The following is a 20,504-nucleotide window of genomic DNA, read 5'->3' as shown; positions in this document are numbered from 1 at the left end:
TGGGCGTTTTGGGGCACCATGCTTACATGAGATCATGGCCCCCTAAAATGGGATGTACCAGACAGTTGATGGGTATGTGCCACAGACCCCCCTGAGGTCCATGGACTACCAGTTGGGAGCCACTGTTCTATAGGGCGTATTCTCAGCACATATAGATTACCAACCAGACCTGTTTGGCCTAACCATCGCCCTGCATGGACCCAACAGACCCCTGCAGTTGTATGTTTCCAGGGAAGATTAGTAACGTCAGATAAGTTTCCCTGCCATAATTCAGTTTATCACTGAAGAACCCCTAAGGCTTTTCAAATGGCTCTTGGGAACAGTTTGAAAACATCTACTCTTGGCCGATGCTATCTTAGAAAACACAGCGTCACCCTAAGGATAGTGCCACATGATGACATCAGATGATGGACAAGTACACTGTACCACCCACCTGCCAAAGTGCTTCCCAAGCACCCAACAGCCAGCTGGCTGTCGGACGCTTGAGAACCACAGTGCAAGGAGTTTCGCCAACCCGGTGATCAGTCAAGTATCTATCACATAGTTGGCACAACTGTTTTTTTTCCAGGGATTGGCTGCAGATACCTCAGTGGCAGAGTAATTGGTTTGCATTCAGAAGGTACCTGGGTCAATCCCCAGCATCTCCAGGTAGGACTGGGAGAAAATCCTATCTGAAATGCTAAAAGAGTCCCTGTCAATCAGTAATGAACTAGATGACCCAATGTTATGACTCATACTGGCAGCTTCCTGTGTTCCCAAAGCCTTAGCATGTCAGGCAAGTTGAAGGAAAAGGCACCTTCGACTGCAAGCAGGAGATAGCGGGAACACTGGTGCAATGTGTTCCTTCTGACATGTCAACAGCACATGAGACACGTTGCCATGCCGCATGGGCTAGTCACACCCCAACACACTAACAACAAGCTAAAATACACAAGCTGCGTGTGTATTTGTGAAAGGGGAAATCCTGATGATCATTCCTGATGAGATGTTCCACACACATTCATGAGGGGACCTTCACTTACAGGGTGGTCGTAAGTGGTGGTAAGGAATACCACCACCCCCCCAAAAAAAATGCATGGAGGAAGTTATCTGAATTCCCCCTCCCAAGTCATGGGGAACCCTACACAGAATGTTTCATAGTAGTCAGCCCATGAGGTCATAAAAGTAGCAGTTCTGCTAGCAATGGTAATAGCAGTGCAGGTATGAGTTCCTATTTTTAAGAATTCTGTGAATGAAACGCTCCTGCTGACTATGTGGCTATAAATAAAGCTATCTGGTGCTGTAAACCACAAAGATTTGGCAGAGTGGCTGCTGCAAAATCACAAAGGATGCCTTTGCAGGTGTCTTGCAGAAGCAAAGTTCAACCCCAACCCAATTATGCTTCAGGCCAATGGTGTTCTATTATTTCAGTATATTTTATTTTATCTTTAATAAGTGTGTCTTTGGAGCGGGGGGGGGGGATATATGACTGCTCCCTTTTCTTAATTTCATCTGTTTCATCAGCCAAGAGAAATACACTAATTTATAAACTTGAAGGGAGCCTGGAGATACTGTCACCCACCATTCATCCAAATTTGTCACTAGCATCCCATTAAAGCCATAATTATTTTTTAATTAAAACTAAGGAAACTGGCATGCTTGTGCCTACTTTATACATCTGTTATGGGTTAAAATAGCTTTTTTTTTTTAAGGAAAAAAAATGTTTTTTAGACCGCAGTCTTTTGTGGCCAAGGCCTATGCCAAAGAAAACGCAAGCTTGCTTATTTTCTCTGTGGGGTGCAACACCGCCTGTGTATGCCTGAACAGATTCGACTGGCCGTGAAAAGAATTCTAAATAAAACACAAACATGGAATTTGGCAACGCCACAGAAGCAAGCTTAAGACTAATTCCAGCATGCGAACGACTCACACAGCAAGTCTGGCTCCACTATAAATGAAACCAGGCTCTGTAAAATATCCAGTAAAGTTTGAGAGATCAGATTTAAAAGGACAGTGCCCTTATTTTATTTTTTAAAAGATCTTGCTATAATAGCTTGCGCTGGCACAGTAAGCATCTCTCTCTCTCTCCCTCTCTCTCTCTCTCTCTCTCTCTCTGCTGAGGAGAGCTGTGTTTCCAGCCAGCCAACACTTCCATTTATTTTATTTTATTTCTCCTTTTACAATTACAATTACAATCAAAACAATTTTGCTCAGGAGTCCAACAAATATTAGGCTAAAAATAATCCATGCGATTTATTGGAACTGACCAAACAGGCCGCCTGAGGAGGTACTTTACTGAAATGAAAGGAATAGCCAACTTTATTGAGATGAAAGAAATCACCAATGAGGAAGGGTCATAACTCAGCGGAAGAACATCTGCTTTGCATGCAGAATGTCCCAGGTTCAAACCCCAGCATCTCCAGGTAGGGCTGGGAGAGACTCCCGCCTGATGCACTAGGGAGCGACTGCCAATCAGAGTAGACAATATTGAGCTCATGTGGTCCTCATGTGTTCCATAAGGATATACTGATGGGGTGGTTGTAAATAAGTGGGGCCATTTACACATCAAAAAAATGGGGGCAGAGGAGGACACAAATTTGCATAAGATTCAGATAGGATGCTGCACACAGACACACACACAACTTCAGGAATAATTCCTATAATTAAATAGAAATACAATAGACCTCACAGTAGAAAGGGAGCCTTTGACCAGGCAACCACTAGGCCTCCTCAGCCGATGGGCAACTTTAAGGCCAATGCCTTCCATTTCTTTATGTATAGGGTTCTTTACATATAAGCAGAACTTCAACCAGACAGCCCTTCAGATAAAGTGCCCCCCGTAAAAAAAGACAGTCATTGGAAAAGGCATGATGCTAGTAGGGTAGGATTCCTAGAGGATCCTTAGGGCAGGATACGTAGACCAAGTTGTGTTGGCAGGTGAAGGGGACTGGGTTGCCACACCGAGAGGGAACACACCATTTAATGGACTTCATTTAGGCAGGGAGAAACTGATTGAAAAGCAGTTCCACCAACCAGCCCCAAAACTAGACAGGATCCAGTGATTACTGCTGGTAAGCAGCAGAGGAGCAAGAGAACCGCAAAGGTTTCTGCTACTATTCCGGGGCCTCTGGGTAGGGGCCCTTCAAAGGCTGAGAGCAGGACACATAAATATATTATAGCCCATTTATTATATAGCCTGTACAAAAATTATGACAGTCCTCAGTGGCCCTGCTGTAGCACCCCCCAATTGCTGGCCCCAACGTTCTATGAATTTTGAAAGGCTGTAAAAAAACCCATTTCACATGGCTTTTGATAGGTTTCCAATTTTGTTTACTCATGATTTTGTTCCATCTGAAGTGACCGTTTAAAAATCTGAATCATTGTTTTCTTTTATATTTTGTATGTTTTGGCATTGTATTACGTTGTTGGGGGCCCTTGTGGTTAGAAAGAGAAACCCCTGTTATTATTACTCATTACTGGTGTTGTGGTCATTATTAAAAAGTAAGTATATCCCAATCAGTGTACATGCTTGAGTAGCAAACGGGAGGGTCTGAGAGATCCTGGTCTCATCTGATTTGCCAAGTAAACACATTCAGCTCTTATTTCAATGCATGAAGTGTTATTGTCCTTTGCCGGCAGGTATATTTACACAAGAGAACGAGGGAGAAGTATTGTGACCTGTCGACTTCAGGCCACAAAAACTTATGCCATAATAACCTGTTAGTCTTTAGGGTGCCACAATACTGTTGTGTTAGCGGCCGGAAACTGTCATGGCTGCCCTGCCCCGGTATAGTCCAAAACAGCTGGAGATCACAAATCCCATCAGCCCCAGCCAGCATATTCTGCCTTTGGGGAACACCTGATGATGTGACTGACAAGAGTGCATGTGTATACATCACTTGATTTCTTAGCTGAATGTGTAATGTGACTCCAGTGAAAAGTACTGTACTTGATAATAAAAGTTATTTCTGGTTATAAGCGATGGGACCCTGTATGTACAACTGCATAACACAACATGATTTTCGTACAAACAATGAGAGCCATCTCTGCCAAAATTGCTTAAAGAGGGATTGACTGTAACTTTCAAGAAGCCAGGCAGAGCGACTGAACTGAATGATTGCTGGTTTTGACCATGGAAAGTCTAAGCTGAAGACTGCCTTGAAGATCACTGGGTCTCTTTAGAGGTGACTGTCTCTTATCCCAGTCTATCTTGTAGGGGGGTGGAGAGAATATAAAAAGTTCTAACAATTAGAAAGCCTTTTTATAGGTATTATGAATATACTAGATTCTGGGATAAAAACAAAACAATCTAACCACCATCATAATAGCTATTATTTGGGCATAAATAGCTCAATGTTTTAAATAAGACTTTCACAACTAGTGACCTACCAACTCAAAAACATATTATTTCCAGCCCGCCAGATGCATGAAAATCCGCCCCGCTTAAAAAAACAAAAATGAAAAACCCTCCCCCTTCTCTCACTTTGGCAGTACCAGGAATGCAAGAAAAATGTGACATTTTTGTTGCTGGTGAGCTGTGTTTAGCTTAGATGGTAACAACTTGGAATAGGATATTTGAGTCCAGATTGGTCAGAATACTAGTTACAAGAATCATCACATTATATTTTTGTATCAAGATTCTTATTTAACTATATTGTATTATGTATGCCATTGCTATCTGCATATATCTTTTTCCTATGGTCTTTTATGTATTTTTCCCTTTTGCAATAAAAAGGGGGGAAACCCCAAATCACAGGATATAAAATAAAGAACAAAGAAAACAATGCCTTCAAAATTCAGAGTGGTGTAGACTAATAAACTATACCAAAACCAGGGGAATGGGGTCAATTTTGTATTTTATATTTACATCTTTTATTAAAAAAATAGATGGTTCCTGAACGAAGTAGCAGGACTGATTGCTGCAAAGCAGGTATCTGATTCAAAAATAGATCAGTCTGGACCTTCTCTATCACAATTCCCACTAATTCCCACAAAGTGGAATAGAATTGTTTAAAGTGCAGATTTATGGAAACTTTCCAAATGCTCTTGTCATTTCAACTACTCACACCTACATTAACCTCATTCCTTAAGTCCCCAGACCTCCGACTTCTCTAGCTGAATTCTTTTTAAAAATGCAAACCTTCTCTGGGGCAGATTTGGACTTGTTTCATTCCTCATAGACATCTTACTGATTCATTACATCTTTAATTTCAACCTCTGATCTCCACAGCCCCACTGTCCTAAATCAAACATTCTTTACAATTCTACATTCTCAGACGGAAGAAAAAAAAAATGGGGGCACTGTTTGAAAAAGAAAAAGAAAACTATATTAGTGACTGCAGTCACTTAGTATATGGAATAATATGATGCCCAACAGAGAGGTGGAGAAATAAATGATAAAAAGAAGGTATTTATTTTCCAATATTTCATTCATTCATTCATTCATTCATTCATGGTATTCATTTATCATCCTGCACAATATTAATCCTAGGGCAATTTACAGCACGATTTGAAACAAAACAATGAAAAACACAATAAACCCATTAAAAGTAATAAATAACATAATTAGCACAATACGCAAGCTAAGTTAAAAAAAAACAAAAAACTCCCAGCATTTTAAATAGTATTGGCAGTATGCAGTATTTTAAAAGGACAGAGCATTACAATGACTGGGAGAATAAAAATGTCTTAATCCAACACCTAAAAGGTAATAAACTGGGCACTAGGTGATCCTCTTTCATCCACTGATGAAAAATTCATCCTACACAACCAAAAGAAAATACTACAAAAGCACAACATATACAAAGAAACACTCATTCAAACCAGCTGCTGGGATAATTTATTTACACTTCACTGGATGCTGCAATGCAAGGAACCCAATGAAACCAGTGGTTTTCCAGTTTTTCAGCCTTGAAAGAATCAATTTGCCCATGTTGAAGACCATGAATGCCAGCCACAGAATCTGTGTGCGCTGCAGAGAACTTCTTGGGTTTAGCTGCTACCCACGACAAACTGTGAGAATTAATGTAAAAAAATGTGCTCCGCATTTCCTGAGCTGTGAACTACAAGAGGAGAACAAGATGTCTTTCTGGGCCAAAATACGGGGTTTTACCTAGATTCCTCAGGCTAAATATTAGCACAGTGACATAAGCATGTGCTCACACACAGAAAGAAACACACATATATAAAGATCTAGCCTAAAATATTTTGGCCAAGTAAAGATTGGTAAGAATAGGAGAAGAACCCTGACTCATTCCAGTTGGGCTCTTCTCGTGTTCTTATGGTACAGAGCTGCCAACTTTTATTTTATTGTCCTGTCTCCTGTTACCACTTGACGCCACTTTCCCCATTGCCATCTCCATGTTAGGACGAAAGCATTCACCATGCGAGGGGCTGCTGCTTAAAGTGTAGCAAGCCAGTAGAAAGTTGCTAATACTACATACCAGACTTCTCCAAATTGGTGCCTTCCAGATGTTTTGAATGGCAACATCCAAGCTAACAGGTTGCCGGCAGTTGTGGCCCCAAACATCTGGAGGGCACCAACTTGGCGTAGTCTGGTGTGTAGTATTAGCAACTTTCTATTGACTTGCTACACTTTAAGCATTATGAATGGATAATAGGTGATTTAAATATGTTACAAATTTAACAATGAATGTTCAGTATCTGGATAAACAATAGAACCAAGGAAGGGGTTAGAGGGAAGTCAATTTGTTTTGTTTTGGCATTGTTGTTTTTATTTTTTATATTTTTGGAAAATCAGTAAAATGTTATTTAAAAAAAACATCTGGAGGGCACCAGCTTCGTGAAGGCAGCTATACGCAGACCTCCCATTCTCCGTGAAGAGCCATGGGGAAGAATTAAGTTCTGACAGTGCAGGACACATTAATTATTATTATTAATAATAATAATAATAATAATAATAAATTTTATTTATATCCCGCCCTCCCCAGCCGAAGCCAGGCTCAGAGCGGCTAACAACAATAAAACAGTACAACACAACACAACACTCTAAAATCATTCATTATAAAATTAATTCAAATCAAACCAATGGCAACCATTGTGCCAGAGCTCTGTGAAGATTGTCGAAGGAGGGAGTCAGGCTGTGCCCTGGCCAAAGGCCTGGCGGAACAGCTCTGTCTTGCAGGCCCTGCGGAAAGATGTCAAGTCCCGCAGGGCCCTAGTCTCTTATGACAGAGTGTTCCACCTGATCGGAGCCACAGCCAAAAAAGCCCTGGCTCTAGTTGAGGCTAGCCTAACCTCTCTGTGGCCTGGGACCTTCAAGATGTTTTTATTTGAAGACCGTAAGTTTCTCTGTGGGACATACCAGGAGAGGCGGTCCCGTAGGTACGAGGGTCCTAGGCCATATAGGGCTTTAAAGGTTAAAACCAGCACCTTAAACCTGATCCTGTACTCCACCGGGAGCCAGTGCAGCTGGTATAGCACCGGGTGAATGTGATCTCGCAGCGAAGACCCCATAAGGAGTCTCGCTGCGGCATTCTGCACCCGTTGGAGTTTCTGGGTCAGTCTCAAGGGCAGCCCCACATAGAGCGAGTTACAATAATCCAGTCTGGAGGTGACCGTCGCGTGGATCACAGTGGCTAGGTCAGGGCGAGAGAGGTAAGCTCCGCTCTTTCAGCTCTGCTCTTACAACATTACAAAGGTTTCTGAAGAGTTTCTGAGGGCATCACCTACCTGCACGACACACTGTCATAAGCAGCCACCTGCAGAGTGCAGAATACACAACATATGCAAAGCACTTCCTCTTTGGGCATTCCTCTCTCCAAGTTAAGTAAGCATGTGAGCGAAGGGCCACAGGGATAGTTGTGCTAATTTGGGAGGGTGGACTTCTGAAGTGTGGAGCTTCCTGTTCTTGTGGCGCCTCCACGAGTGCAAGAGGCTGTCTTCTCCAGAAGTCTGCCTTCCAAGTTGCAGAGAGCGGTGGGGACGAGGCTCCCCCAGTGTGTTCTGCGCCTCCTGCTCCCCCAGTGTGTTTACTTAAGTCAGGCAGAAGAATGCCTGAAGAGAACTTAAGGCAACTTATTTTCAAGTGATCGGAAGGACTCCATGCTCTAAATGCCAGGTGATCAGATGAAAACAAATGGCTCGGCATACGTTGCACACGACCAAGTGGAATTTTGTTGAGGCAATAAGAGAACAGTTGCAAACACCGAGTTGTTATATGTGCGTGTCTAAAAACCCCACCGCTGGATCTCAGTGCCGAGAACAAGGCCAGAAAGTGTATGCAGGCACCATGTTCCCTAATTTGTTGGTTCATTTCCTAGCAGATTATTCTTTCACACAAGCCTTCCTCCTCTCTGTTTTTAATCTTTCTCTTTTTTTATGAAGTGTTTGCAAAGAGACATTCAGCTGACTGGCTGCATTTAGCGAAATTGAGGAGTTGTAGGAGTAAGTTAGCGTGGCTGATTTTACAACACAAATCATCCATGGTAGTTCACCCTGTTGCTAAGGTGATGCTGCTGCGAAAGATGGAAATCCCTGCCCGGTTTCTGAATAAGGAAATGTACCACATCTTACCTACGTGTTCGCCTGCTCCGGCTACTGGCTAGAAAATATGCTTCAGCATTTTTTCCTACCACTTCCTATATCTGCTACAGCCCGATCCAAAAAAAGGTTTACTCGATTTTACAATTCCCACTAAAGCCCAAACGGCTCATGGTGATGGCTGAAAAAGTGGGGAGCCCAACTGCAAGAGCGAAGGGGGCATCCAGTTGGACACTGCTAAGCATTTCCCCAGAAATACTTTCCTTCCTGGTGAAGACTAGAGAGGAGGAAAGAGACCAGGACAAGGGTCAGTCTAGGACCCCCTCCCCTTTTTGCTGCTGAAATCAGATCCCACACACCCACACTACATGGGACGTGGGGCAGACCCATATTTAAAGACATGCAGCTTGGGCTTTTGTGCAGATTACCCAAGAACAAGCCCCAATGAACGAGGTATTGCAACCATTAAGGCCCATATATATTTTTAAAGCATCCCTCCCTATGTGATGCCATCCACTCACAAATTTGCATGGTCCCCTTCCCCTTCAATATGGGGGGTAAAGGTATTTGCAGCAAGGAACAAAGCCTTTTCAGTAGTGGCCCCTGGCCTGCCAACTGAGCTCCTCCGAGAAATGTAACCACGTAGTTCCCACATCAGCAAAGCAATTTCCCGTAATAGAACACATTTTTAGATGGTGTTTTCTCTACTATATGCAATTACTTGGCTGTGTGAATGCATTGCTAAAATTCAGAAATGTGCAAAGTTTGAAAGACGGCTGTGTTTCAGATCTTGTTCTGTTTTGGAAAGTGCAAAAGCAAACTTGAATGAAAACTCTCCCCTGTCTCTAATGGCAACTCCATAGCCTGAGAGGACTTCTGTACTTTTAACAGGGAGGGGAAACCTATACGTATATCAGGTGTACATTTCCCCCACCAATGTAGAACCATGGTAAGAAATGCCACACCTGGTGAATTTTCTGCTTCCTATGCAACTTTTATAAAAGGAATAGTAGCCCTTCTAGAAAAAAAAAGTCCTGCTGACATATTACCCCCCCCTTCCCCATTTTTTAATTTAAATCCTAGCAATCCCCTTTGGTTTTCGTCTCCAGGAAAGTCTGGCATCTACTACGATTCACACCACATAGATGGCCGGGGCGGGGGACCCCAAAGTGTAAATAGATTTGTTTATGATTTGGTCAATTATCAGAGCAAAGGATGTAGGCCTTGTTCCATTCCTTTTGGCCTTCGGTCTTCCAAATTAGTGTCACTCCCCAAATATGAAGCGAAGAAGTTTTGGTATTTATTTTGAGTGTAACCAACCAAAAGCCACAAGAAAAGGCAAAGGCTTGTATTATTTCTGCACAATTTTCCTGGATAGAACCCAGCTTCTTCCCCTTTTGTTTTCTTTTAGAGTTGCAACCGAATTTGTCTTTCCCCAGAGGTTTCCCTTGCTTGATATTTACAAGCTGTGAATGGGGTTTAATTCAGATCGGTCAGACAGTGGTGTGTGTAGCGGGGGCACTAACTTTCTTCTCAATCCAGCGCTTTATTTACCTTTTGAGAGTTTCCTAAGCCAAACCTTCTCTTAGCAGAGCCTGAACCAGTTTTTTTAAAAGCCAGGCCAATTAATCTGTTATCATCTGTATCCAGAAGCCTCATTACATTCATTTCCAAGGGTCTCAAAGTGGTCTTTCAGAACAAGTGTGAGATGTCACCAAGCCAGCATTACAACTGAGTAGGGATATGAACCTAGGTTCCCCGCATCCACAGGGGGGGCAGAGTATGACAGCCACATTCAGTGGTGAATATGTGGAGAGGGGGGCAGCAGTGGCAATTACCCAGGTCACTTCCTATTATTTATTATTATTATTACAGTGGTACCCCTGGGTGCGAACGGGATCCGTTCCAGAGGCCCGTTTGCAACCTGAAAAGAATGCAACCTGCATCTGCGGATGTGCAGGTCGCAATTCGCAGCTTCTGTGCATGCGTGTGACGTCATTTTACATGTCTGCGCATGCGTGTGGTGGCGATACCCAGAAGTAACCCTTTCCGGTACTTCTGGGTCGCTGTGGGACGCAACCTGAAAATGCACAACCTGAAGCAAACATAACATGAGATATGACTGTATTATTATTATTATTATTATTATTATTATTATTATTATTATTATTATTATTGCCCTACCCACCTGGCTGGGTTGCAACACATAAAAACATAATAAAACATCAAACATTAATAATGACAATCTGATCCAATACAAAAAAGTCACAGTCCCTCTAGCCCAGGCACCCCCAACCTTCGGCCCTCCAGATGTTTTGGACTACAATTCCCATCATCCCTGACCTGTTAGCTAGAGATCATGGGAGTTGTAGGTCGAAACATCTGGAGGGTCGCAGGTTGGGGGTGCCTGCTCTAGCCATTACCAGAACTGTGTGTGCTCTGAAAGGCCTATCCTGCACCCCACAAGCTAACCTGCTGCTTTCAGGTATGGTGGAGGGATCCAATCCTCTTTGCTGAAATAACTGGCTACCCAGTTGGCTTCTCTATGTGGAACTGGGAGGGCGGGGGCTGCCATCTCACCTTTGACCTCCAGCAATAAAATGTCTCCGGCCAGCCCTGCACATCCGAGCAAAACTTGCATCTATTGTGTCACGCTGGCTTGGGTTATTATTTAAGCAACTTTCTTTTTTCCAAAAACCCACACACACACACACACACACACAGGCATTCCAAGTGATTATGCTTGGCCAGGAACAGCGAGCTGATGACAGCTACTGTCTCTTTTCCACACCTTCTGAAAAATGCAAAAATCTAGCCTTCTCTTTTAATATTTCTGACGCCGGTGACCAGTGTCAGCTCTCCCCATACAGTAACTGCTTTAAAGCGCTGCATAGAGCACCGCATTAAAAATTAATTACACATGCTATTTTATTGATAGTGCATAATGTAATGAGCACCAGCTGTGCTAAACATCCAAACTCCTTTTTAAGATAGCTATTAAAAAAAGAAAAGAAAAGAAAAGAAAAGAAAGAAGGAAGGAAAGGGAAAGAAAGAAACTACACTTCCAAATGTTTCTCCTGTCAGAGGAGGGGTGGGGAGGGAGAACAGCAACATCTTGTACGGATTTGAAACAGAATTCTTTGATTTAGCTCTACATTTGGAGTGTTTGAAGAGTTCAGGCTCTTGGGCTTGGGTATTAGAATAAAATCCAGTTAACTCTCTAAGTGTTGGAGCCATTGTCTCTCCTACATCCTTGGTTACCTTAGGTCCCTTTGTGTTTAGATTATACCATCTATTTCCACCTGCTAATATTGCAATTTCACACACACACACACACACACACACACAGCGCACACAAGGACTGGGTGCTTAGAAGTGGCAAGAATGCACTTTTAAACATCTTTAAATACTGTTACCCCTGCTGCTTCTTAACTCTACATGATGAGGATTTACCGAGTTACATCGATTTGAATGTCTCTTTAGAACAAAGGCAGTCCTTAACTTAGATTAATAGCACCAGGGGCTGTGGGTGGAAGAGAAAACCCACACCCCAAATGGATTCTTAGCTTTCTCCGAATATTTACAGTGCTCTCGTTTTGTTTCTCCACGTAGTTTCTGAAACGCTCCTATCTACAATCGTTGCCTAAAAATATAAAACACAATCACACACTCAGCCATATTTTCCTGGTTGCTTTCCTATAATAAACTGAGAGATGCAACACTCTGTACATAACGTTTGAGTCAGGGTTTCGTTTTTTTTGTAAAGCATATTTGCTTTAAAGTAACTATCATGCACAAATGCCATTCTGCTAGATGCTGTAAATATTTTATTCAAATCAATAAATATTAAGTAATGCCAGCTAATAGGGCAGTTTCTCCCAAGCACAAACTTTAGCAATTTCCACCCTGGTGAAAACCACATTTTCCCAATATTGTATTTTTTATATGTAGCGTCAATATAGATCACTGTAGTTACCTCTCTCTCTCTCTCTCTGACACATGCACATGAGCAGCCCAGTTTCCTCTCACCATTTCCTCATGCAAGGGCTAGGGCACTGGGCAAAGTGGGAGAACTGGGGCAGCGTGTTTTTAAACCTGATTTTGGTGTGTGCTTTGCTATCCAACTGGGCATGATGCGAGAAGGGGTGCAAGACCTGTGGCGTTCTCCTACAGCTTTGCGAAGTTTAAGCCTGCAATCTTATAAGCATTTACCTGGGAGCCTGGGACTTGCCGATCAGAAGGTCGGCGGTTCAAATCCCGGCAACGGGGTGAGCTCCCGTTGCTCTGTCCCTGCTCCTGCCAACCTAGCAGTTCAAAAAGCACGTCAAAGTGCAAGTAGATAAATAGGTACCGCTCCAGCAGGAAGCTAAATGGCGTTTCCGTGCGCTGCTCTGGTTCGCCAGAAGCGGCTCAGTCATGCTGGCCACATGACCCGGAAGCTGTACACCGGCTCCCTCGGTCAGTAAAGCGAGATGAGCACCGCAACCCCAGAGTCATCCGCGACTAGACCTAACGGTCAGGGATCCCTTTACCTTTACAATGCCACTGAACTCAACTGGGCTTATATCTGAGTAGATGCGCACAGGATTGCACTGTTAAGAGGCGCGGCTTTCTTTCTTTTTTCAAACTGGATGAGTTTACATTCCCCGCTCTGATTACTGTTTTGTTTTCCCATTGATCCTCCAGTTTTAATAAAACCCAGTCTGGAATGAAACAAAAGCTTGCTTCTTGTTTGAGTATGAAATGTGCAGAACACATACCATATCATTAACATAAACGTTTCTGAAATAATGCTGCTTTCTAGACAGACTGTATTAATTGTATCAGGCTCTTTTCTTTTCTTTTCCCTTTTTTTTCACAGCGAGGGTGGTCTGATCTAGGGATTCTCATTGGCTGACTTGGGAGTATAAACGCCACACACACAAAAATGAATATAAGGATATAATTGAAGAGGAGAAAAATTATATATTAATATATGTGTATATATTAAACACACATACTAAGTTCAAGCCCATTGTTTTACTTACAGGTAATCCTTTTACCTTTAAAACAATGGCAAGAACACACCAGGCTGGCTAAAGAATTCAGTGAACAGAAGGCGGTACAGACAAACTGATGTTAACTTTACAAGATCGCTCAGTAATTTTTAGAACACCTTAATGACTAATGCAGCCAAGCTCCTTGTATTTGAGATATATTGTTTTAAACTCTGAGAGCTCGGGCCTCTGTGTGTTCCGCAGTGAAGCTTGAACTTCCACCACCTTCTCCATTAATCATGCATGTCAATGGCCACTCGCTGTTTTTTAAATATGCAGAATTTGTGATTTCTTTCCATCTTTTGTATTCAGAATCTTTTTCATTTTCTTTTACTGCTTCTTAATATCTAAGGCAAAATTCATTTTTTTAATATGGGCTTCATTGAGCTCTGAGAAAAGGTCTATATTGGTAAAAAAAATCTGTTTTGTAGTGGAAACTAAAGACAAAGTCCCCACCCCACATGAAAAGCTACTCCTCATTTCCCCCACTTGCATAAGTCTATTTTCTGTTGCATTTTTCATTTGCAAAGAATATGAATCAGCAGCTAGAACAGGAATCGGGACCAAATCTGCCCCCCCCCGGGAGGATGCTACAAAAACACACAGCAGACAGACCAGAGACTAAAAAAATAAAAATAGAGTTGTTTTTCTCTAGGATACCGTATCTGAATTCACTTATTTTCTCCTTTCCTTTCTGTATCTTTTCTACTTTGTGTGATCTCTGTTCAGATCGTACACCAGTGTTTTACACTGTATTCTGTCCTGAATGCATTGGCAAAAATGTGACATATAAATGTTATAGTCAGACCAGGCAATGTAAGGAAGAAGTGAGGAAGAAGCCACTGGGGAGAGGAGATGGGGACCTTGGCTTGTCGCCATGTCCAGGCCAAGTAGGTGCTTGCCACCACTGTATAAGAATGTCCCCATGCACATAGGTATGGATGCAACCATTGACCCAAATAACTGGTCCAGGGGAAATGCCGTAGCTCAGTAGCAGTTCATGCATACACATGGTCCCAGGTTAGATCATTTCCAGGTAGGGTTGGGAATGTCCCCTATCTGAAATCCAGCCAGTCACTGTAGACAATATAGAACCAATGGTCTAAGGTTGCTTCCTATGATTCTAATCAACTCAGCTAGTAACACACCATCTGCAACACAGTTCAATGCCACATTCAAGTTAAATAATCTCCAAATTCTCTTACCCCAATCCCCAGCTCTCCAATGCACACATAAAGCTCCCTGGCCAATACTATGCTAGATGAACCAATGGTCTGCCTTGGCGTAACTCAACTTCATATGTTCAGCTATGTCCATATGGGATGCTACATTCACTGCAATGGAGGAAGGAAATCTGGAGGATGTGCAAATCTGCTTCCTTCACTGGAATGGGGAGAACAGCTATTGTGGGTAAATGAATATTGGGTTACCTTCAGAACCCTCACATCTGTACAAAATTTCAAAAATGGCAGAGCCACCAATGGAAAGCACCGAGGTATAATGTGTTTGGGGAGGAAGGGATAGCAATAGATTCATTTTTCTACATCAGTGATATTTGCTAGGCATATGGGCAATGGGATATAAATGAGAAAAAACTGGATGCCTTGTACTTTACTAGTCCGGGTGCACAAAAATATGTGTGTCCTTCCTACCTATTAGTGTGGATGTCTGTAAACATTTCTAGGTTTAGTTGTCTTCATCAAAGTTAAAACCTCAGAACTACTTCCAACTTTTTATATGGTTTTTTCCCCTTTATTTTTTTTTAAGGATTCATAGCAAGTTAATCAGAAAAAGGAGCAATGTGTTGGTTTTGATCCATGCACCACAAGCCTGTGAATTTTGCAACTCCCTTCCAGCTTCTAATTAAACAGACACTAAACATGTTTCAGTGGGAGAATCCAATTCAGCAGGCAGAAGCCTCTCCTTGGAGGCAAAAAAGGACATGGCAACAGAGACGTCTGTAGATATTTAAAAGCAATATTTTAGGGAGTGGGCCCATCTTGCAAAAGTCTGTTCCCTATGATTGCTTTATATAGAATTCAAAGCCTGTCAGAAAACTGAACTAGCATTAGAAAGAAAGACAAAGAGGTCAATTTATAATAGGGAACAACTGTCTTGCAAATGCTCCTGCAATTTCTGAAGCTCAAAAAGAGTCGTGGTCATGGGACAATCTTGCTTGCACAACTAACAGTCTATGTCTATGTTCAGAAGTGAGCCCCACTGAGTTCATTGGAGTGGGTACAGGACTGTAGGCTTAATAGACTAAAATCTGCATATATGTGTCTAAGATGAGATGAGAAGTCATGGATCGTGACACTAAGCTAGTGTAACAGTCAGGACAGTTAGACTCAGGATCAGGCTGCAAATAGAAAACACCATGCAGAAATAGTAATAGGATGTATTATCAATGGCAGGTGTTATGTTTCAGCCTCCAAACATCCCCAGGCAGCCAGGAATGCAGAATGTTTACTGTAAATTGCAAAACTGCTCAAAAGCTCCGTTTCCCGCAGTTTCAGCATCTAAGACCATTCTCTTAACAGCTCCCTGTCCATGCCAATTCTGAACAGCAAAGGTGCTATGCCATTGTCCAGGCCAAAGCTGCAAGATTTCTTTTCTTTTCTTTTTTCCCTAGGTATGAGTGTTGTTTTTAAGTTGATTTGAACATTGACATTTTATAGTCATAGGTGTGTATTTTTTTAAAAAATAGTTGATTCATTCCCCCAACTTTCGGTAAAGTCTTATTATAATGGCAACAACAACAACAAAATATTTTATTCATTCTAGTTTTGCTTCAAATCCGAACTAAAGACATTCCGAATTAAAATGATGATGATGATGTGATCCATATTTAGTTTTACAAAAAGAGCTGGGGAAAAAACACCCTTGCTCAGAGAAAGAAACAAATTTCTAACAACAGAAGAAAGCAACTTAAAAATAAACTAAGCAAGGCAAATGTAGAGAGAGGTCTAGAAAGTGAAAAGATGGGATTGAGAATTTGGCAAAACTTTCCCTCTCAGACCAACATCTAATGCTAAAGGAAAACTGCACAATTCTTATCACTGGAGTCCTCACTATCACCTTCCTTACAAATCCCATGCAAATCAGCTTCTTCTAATTTTGACTACCCGTAAAACAACCCTCTTCATCGCAGCATGCTTCAAATGTCACCTGATTTCTTCTGTTTTCTGCACTGAATGAGACAATAAGGGGCTAATAACCTCCTCTCCAATGGTGGGCGGGGGAAAGAAGATGTTTTATTTCAAACAAAACTTGACCAACTACTGTCATAAATGTTTAGTGTGTGCTTTGATATTAACGTATTCTCTAAGTGCTGCAGATTACAGCAGTAACTACAGGAAGCCATGATACTAGGTCGATTCCCCCCACTTAAAACTGGCACAACTTGTTCAGCAAATAAGATCAGTCCAAAAAACTAACAGCGCACGACCGGCAGAGTAGGAAGTGAAGGAATGCAAAATGCATACGTCCCCTGCTTCTGTGTGCTTTATTGAGTTACTCTTTCCTTATCTATTCTTAGTTTTACTCTCTCCATTATTGCTGCATGTTTGTCTTAGAAGAAGTGAGCAAACAGGGTAGCACACTGGCTTGCTACATCTCCTATACGGGAGAGACTCCACGCGTCTATGTTATGCCAAATAAATGCTGTCGGAATAAAGTATCTATAGGAGAAACGTTGAATTCATCATTGCAAGGCCCATATACTAAGTCGGTGGGGTGGGGTGGGGTGTTACAAACCATGGAAAACAGCTCTTGCCTCCACTAGCCAACTCCTTTGTTTCCAGAAGTTAAAGTCATCTACCTCTCCCGTCATTCAGACCATGAACATGGGAACATAGAAAGCTCTCTCCTATGGACTCAAGACAACTGCTCTATCTATCCTGGTACTGTTTGTGGATAGTTTGCCAACACTATGGGAAGTTTTGTTGTTGTTGTTTTGCCTGAAGAACAGCCTGCAAGTCATTAAATAGATAAAATAGTACTGCGTATTCCAACTGGCTGTGATGCCCAAAGGAACAGTGGGAGACGGCTCCTTGTTCTTGTGTGCCCTTCAGCAACACACCATCCAGACAGGCCTGCCTCCCTCATGGAGTCACCTCCTTGTTGCTCATCTTTCTCATCATTGCTATCACCTGCTTATTTGCTAGGAAGAGAGACCATCAGCAAGCAGGCAGTCGATTCTGTTGCTCCTCCTTCTCCTTACTATTCCCACCACCACTGTCTAGGCCAAGGTGATCAAGCAGGTTGCCATGGTGAAGAGGAGCCCTTGTCACAGTGGGCCTTCTGCTGAAGTTTGGGTCTTCAGCAGATACCTGACCATACCAACCACTGACGCCAGGGCCCTGCAAGGATTGGATCTCGGATCCTTACTGAATCCAGCTGTGCTAGCTCCTGGTCTGTTTCTCAGTGCTATTCAAGGTGGTGGCTATTACCTCAAAAACCCATACTGGTTTGGAACCAAGCTACTTGAAGGGCTGTTTCCTCTCATGTGAACCCTCCCATCTTTTCAGATCAACTAATGGGTTCCTCATGTCCATGTCACTGCCTTCTGAGATGCGTTTGGGAGCAATGCAGTGCATCATATAGGCAACTCTCTTCTTTGTTTGTGTTCTGCAAGCATCTGAAGATGTTTTTTCAACCCCAAGTTTTTATGATTTTACTGTTGCTTAGATTACCATGTGTTTAAAGTCTGGCTCTCTTTGGAGGGTGTGGGTGTGCTTAAATGCTGTTGTTGTTTTAATTTATTAGTTTTTCATTACTGGATCATTGTTATTTTGTTTTGTGAGCTGCTTTAAAGCATCACCGTTGAAGCGGGGACAGCAGGTTTATTTATTTTACAATAAATTGCAATAGAATAAATCTTCTGGATGCTAAGTACAGGCTCTACCACTGAACTGTAACCCCTCCCTGTGCAGTAACATAAATTCATTGTGTTAAAGATCTACACCCCTTCACTTTATCTACTATCTCTTTTTCATATCTCAATGGCCCAGTCTGGACACACTAAACTGTGTCTTAGTATTATGATGCCAAGTCTCAGACCCTGCATTCCCTCTTCACCATGGCCACAAGGAGGAATGCATAATAAGCTTTTGCTTCAGGTTTACATTAACCACGGCTTGTTATGTCCAGACGTGACAAACTGTACTTAATCTTAACTAGGCACTGTTTGAAACAAGCTACCTTGAGGTATGGATTACGCAACTGGCTTGAAGCCACTAAACTGTGCTTAGCGCAATCCAGTAGCAAAAGCTTCCAAACTGGCTGCACTAGAGGAGAGGGGAGGAAGAAGCAAGTGAAGGGAGTCAAAAGCTCTTCAAGTATTGTTCTTACCATGCTAGTTCAACCCCCTGCAATGCAGGAATCTCAACTAAAGCATCCATGACAGATGGCCATCCAACCTCTGCTTCAAAGCCTCCAAGGAAGGAGAGGTCACAACCTCCCAAGGGAAACCGTTCCACTATTGAACAGCTCTTACTGTCAGAAAGTTGATCCTGATGTTTAGTGAGAATATCCTTTCTTGTAGCTTGAATGCACTGGTTCGTATTCATTTATTATTAACTCTGCCTCCCTCTCCTCCACCTATTCAGTTACTGGTCCTCAGCCCAGTATACCTGAAGGAGCATCTCCACCCCCATCATTCGGCCTGGACACTGAGGTCCAGCTCCAAGGGCCTTCTGGCAGTTCCATCACTGCAAGAAGTGAAGTTACAGAGAATCAGGCAGCAGGCCTTCTTGGTGCTGGCGCCCTCCCTGTGGAACGCCCTCCCATCAGATGTCAAGGAAATAAAGAACTCTCTGACTTTTTGAAGATATCTGAAGACAGCCCTGTATCAGGAAGCTTTTAATGTTTGACATTTTATTATGATTTTTATTTTGCTGGAAGCTGCCCAGAGTGCCTAGGGAAACCAAAACAGATGGGTGGTGTATAAATAATAAAAATTATTATTATTATTATTATTATTATTATTATTATTATTATTATTATTATTATTAAACCACCTTCCCCAGGACAACAACCATCATAACTGACATTCTACCTGAAGGAAGACTAGACTTTTCCCAGAGGCAAAATGGGAAAATACAATCCAACAGAAGTTTTAGATTGTAAATTCCACAGTGCACGGACTTCTCCTTTTATACCTTGCAAAGTGTAATGTCCTATATAAAGATATATAATGTATAGAAATAATAAGCACTTTAGTGAATGTGTCTGGACTGAACACAACAAATGAGAATTTACTGCAGTAGGACAATGTCTCATAATCGGAGACTCCTGAAAATCACTTAAAAAAAAAAAAGCCAGAATTTTCTGGATTTGCTTCTGTACTAAATCTCATGTACTTCCACCCCATTTGTTCTCCACTGCCCTACCTCTTAGTCCTTTCTCTCTTCATCTCTCCTTCTTTATCTCTTTTCTCTTTTTCTGCCTCTTCATACCGACTTTATTGCTTCTTATTCCTTTCCCTCTTTTGGTTATACGCTTCTCATTAGCACATGGGAAAAGTTGTGGGTGAGATGGCGTATTGTTTTGTTATTGTTTATACTGTGAACAATTGTAAAGAAAAATTAATTCATTAAAATAAAATAAAAAAAACCTGATCATCTGGAAAGACTCTACTGGAGCAAGCTCTCCAGCACTGGTATAAACAGCCACTATTACGAGCTACAGAAAAAGATGGTTAAGATGCAATGGAATTCACTGTCTACTCAGAAGTTACTCTAAGATCTGACCCATTTTGTGAAATCGTTGAAGAATGGAGGAATCTAGCGCAGTGGCAACTTTTCCTCAGGAACTGAGGAAATGCCAACCAAACGCACCTTGGATATTCAAGGCAACATCACTTCCCTGCTGTTATGCCCTAGCAACTGGTATTCAGAGACATGCTACCTCTAATCCTGGAGGTACTATATATACCCATCATTATTAGTAGCTCCTGATAGTCTTATCATCTGTGGATCTGTTTAA

General features: G+C 42.1%; 1 protein-coding gene across 7 annotated transcripts in view; it reads right to left on the bottom strand.

The window, feature by feature from the left end:
- BCL11B (BCL11 transcription factor B) overlaps nucleotides 1-20,504 on the bottom strand; it is a 164,591-nt gene that overhangs the window by 64,155 nt on the left and 79,932 nt on the right. The gene's annotated exons all lie outside the window — the stretch shown is intronic.

This window comes from Podarcis raffonei, chromosome 1 (genome assembly GCF_027172205.1).
Source record: "Podarcis raffonei isolate rPodRaf1 chromosome 1, rPodRaf1.pri, whole genome shotgun sequence".
NCBI classification, from domain to species: Eukaryota; Metazoa; Chordata; class Lepidosauria; order Squamata; family Lacertidae; genus Podarcis; species Podarcis raffonei.
The sequence above is the reverse complement of the archived record's forward strand: the minus strand, read 5'-3'. Positions and strand labels throughout refer to the sequence as shown.